The following is a 3654-nucleotide window of genomic DNA, read 5'->3' on the forward strand; positions in this document are numbered from 1 at the left end:
AACGATGATGATGGGGAAACAAGAAAGCTGCACGAGTCATTAGCAGAACATTAGCACAAGAGACAATTTTCCAAAAGACTGGCTCCGTTACTTAGGCTCAACATACGAAAATGTTTCTGTGGAGAGACGGAAGGTACTGGGGATCAGTATGTGCTTCTGGCTCTCAGCAAGTGCAAAATAAATTGCTTGTCTTAGCCCGAGGTAATCTCCTTCGTGTATCTGATCCCTCAGACTGTTACCTGGGCACACGTAGGGGATATGGCTGCCAACCAAAAGCTGGGCTGATTCTCCTTGCAGTATAACAGAGATTTTGCAAGAATGAAGCGCTTAACTGTGGAGAGAGATTTTCTGTGGTAGTCTCACTGGTTCAAAACAGACACCCAAATATCCATGTGAAAACTGTATTATTTCTTTTTTCAGCAATTTTTAATAATGACCATTAATGCAGTTGTCACAGAAGTGACAACGTTTTGTTTTCCTATTGCCAAGAAAAAAAAAAGTTTAAAATCTATTTTTTCTAGTTAGTAGGTTAACTATGAACACTTTTCACGAGCAGTTTATTTCACAATTGTGCCTTCGTCTTCTCCTCTTTACTGCATTACGGACTTAAGCGTATTTTTTCTTCGGCTCACCTGACCAACCAGACAACCTCCAGCAGCACCAGCGACGCTGCGGCTGCCCGCACACACCTCTCCACCCCGCAGGAAAGCCGAAATGAAGAATTTTCTGCTCCATAACCAAATACCCTCCCCCACTACGATTTCTTGGGCCAAACAAATATTCAATATTAAGCAGGTTTTGCAACCTAGTCAGAAGGGAAGCCCCAGACGAACCCTCCACACCGAATTTCCAGGATGGAAGACAGAGGAATGACACTCCTTTTTCCTGCAAGAAACACGAACAAGACACACGAAGAAGCCAACAGCCCAGAGAGCTGCCGTGGGTTTCCTTGCTGACAAAATGTGGTTTCTCCATGCCGTGGGTACTGAGAGGTGCTATGGAAAATGCACCGATTTAGCCCCTGGTAAAATAATTCCCTCCATATCTCTCTCATAAAATTAACCATTATTTCTGTTGATACCACGGTAACAGCTGTTATGACTCCTGTAGTGGTTTAGTACACTAGAAGATACAACTTTAATAAATGAGGGGGAAGGCAGAGAATGCTAAAAGCTGTCCTTTGCGAGGTCAGTATCTCTCAGAAGAAAGGTATCATACTCCCTTACTGTTTAGGGAAAGTTTCCCCCCACGGTATTTTTAGAAGAAATTTTTCGCAGAGAATTAAAAGAAGGGCCATCAATCCTGTGACCCATATTCAATACCACTTTCAGCGAAAAGAGGGAAAAAAAAAAAAAAAAAAAAGATTTTGTGATATGACTCTGTCCTATGGGAGGTTTTGAGGATGGATATTCTCCCTTAATGCAGAGAGCCCAGAGCCACTGCTCTGCCCCTCTCCTACAACCGGCGTTTCTTCAGGAAACGTTCCCGGCCTTCAAAAGCCAGAATCTTTTGAACCAATGCCCTGACGTGTCTTTGGCTCGGACGGCTCTCGGCTGCCAGGGCCGTACCGCGGGGGTTTTAGATGAAAAAAAGAACATGTTGATACAAAAGGGAGCTCGCTTTTGGGCAAAACGCTGAGCTGTTGAGCAGGAACGGGGCACACACTAACGCTCCCATTCTCAGTTCAGTCTCACTGATTCCAGCGAGAGCTGGGACCTTTCCCAGCAGCCATCCCCCGTTTATCCACATGGGCTTGGTGATTATTCATCAGCGGCTATTTGGAACTGCATGGTCACAGATTTTGGGTTCAAAACCTGGTTGTCCTCCAGCTTATCCATCAAAAACCCAAAGATTTCCTACATACATATCTCGTCTAGTTTTTATTTGGATGTGATTATAATTCTAGATGAGATTATAATTCTGGACAGGACCTCAGAACCCAAGAAGAATCTAACATTTGAGATAAATAGTCTTGCAGTGAAAAACATCGTGTTATTTTATTCCTTTGGACACTAAATGTCACAGAGGTGTCCGGGACCAGTCCTGCCACCGCTGCGAAGACTGGAAAGCTGAGACATCCAGGGGCAAAGGGACGCCTGTCGGTGACCGCTCCGAGAGCCGCTTCTTACAAACATGAGCGCCGGGATGGTTGAGCGTATCATATATAGATATCAACGGCAGAACAAAAGCAGCCATTGCTATTTAGTTACCCAAAAACCTGCAGTGCGCTTTTCCACTGGTAACAGCTGCCTCTTCCGTTTCATCAGAGCGACGGATGGGCTTTATAGCACAAGCAGCAGCCGAAGCACAAGTCCGTGACTTGGCTTTTCCCTCAAGCCATGGCCTCTGGGCTGCCATTCCCGTAAGCACAGCCCTGAAACCGGCTGGGGCAGGTGGAGCCCATCAGAATTTACTCTTTGATTACACTGGATTTTCATTTGTAGCCTCATCGAAGCTGCCCTGGGCTGGGGGAGACTGGAGACAGTAATGTGCAGGTCATTTCTAAAGAACATTTTCCAGTTAAAGAAAATTAAATCCATTTGCAGTAGAAAATAGCTAGGGAAGAGAAAGTGTCGCTTGTAACTTGTAAAATCGTATGTCTACAGTGATCGTAAACCCAGAACTCTATTCAATAAAACCAGAAATGCCTTCTTACCAAGGATGAACAATAAATATAATGTGCAAGTAAGAGGACATAAATATTCCACAAAGGAAGGATTGAATTCAAATTTTTTTCAAAATCTAGATGCGCTCCGACATATTTTAAAAGAAGCTTTGAAGTGTTTTTTCGGACAGTTTCATTTTTAAATTCGTATAGCTACATCAGAGCTAAATCAATACTAAAACATCATTAGGGCCCACAGCTTTATGAGGTATGGAGTTCTTCCTCTTCATCTACTTAGAAAAAATGTTACAGGAGAGACTCCGAAGGCACGAACGTTTGGAGCAATATTGCCTCTTGTAGTGGCACCTGGCTTGGTGCGGGCTGCTGTCCCCGGTCGTGTCCCCTTTCCGTGCCCCACGGAGCCCGGGCTGCCAAGCTGGACGTGTCCCTGCCAAGGGGACAGTCTGCACGGAACGGCAGCTCCAGGCACCTCCAGTACCTGTCCAACACTGTTACTGGGTGAAACCACTGCCTGCATTATTAACTGGCAAACACTGTAATCTGAAAAATCCGGAATTAAATCAATTAAATATTGGATGTCATCAATATTCCTAGAACTGCCCAGTTTGGGTCAGCTACAGATGGACTGTTACTGCGAGGCAGGCAGTAAAGTCAGTTCACACTGACCACCTCAACACCCCGTGTTAATACAGTTCTTACTATTACGTTGCCAACAGGATTTATTTTTCTTAATGCAGTTAATGTCTTATTCAATTCTTCCATCAGTTGAAAGCTATTTGAGAAGGAATGTTTGTTCTACATCTGGTTTTCCCCCTCCAGCACGGTCTTCTCAGCTCTCATTCAAGTCTCAGCTACCGGAGAGAAAATGTAACTCAACAGGGTCAAATGCTAACGTTCCTGCTTCCCGTCCTCCAAAACACAACCAGGGAACAAACAACAACATGCCACAATAAAAATGCTGTTTGGTGTGTTCCACTTATAGCGCTGTATCATCATCTGAAAATACTGTAGTTTCATTATTTAATATG

Source organism: Charadrius vociferus, unplaced genomic scaffold, assembly GCF_000708025.1.
Source record: "Charadrius vociferus isolate BGI_N301 unplaced genomic scaffold, ASM70802v2 scaffold433, whole genome shotgun sequence".
NCBI lineage: Eukaryota > Metazoa > Chordata > Aves > Charadriiformes > Charadriidae > Charadrius > Charadrius vociferus.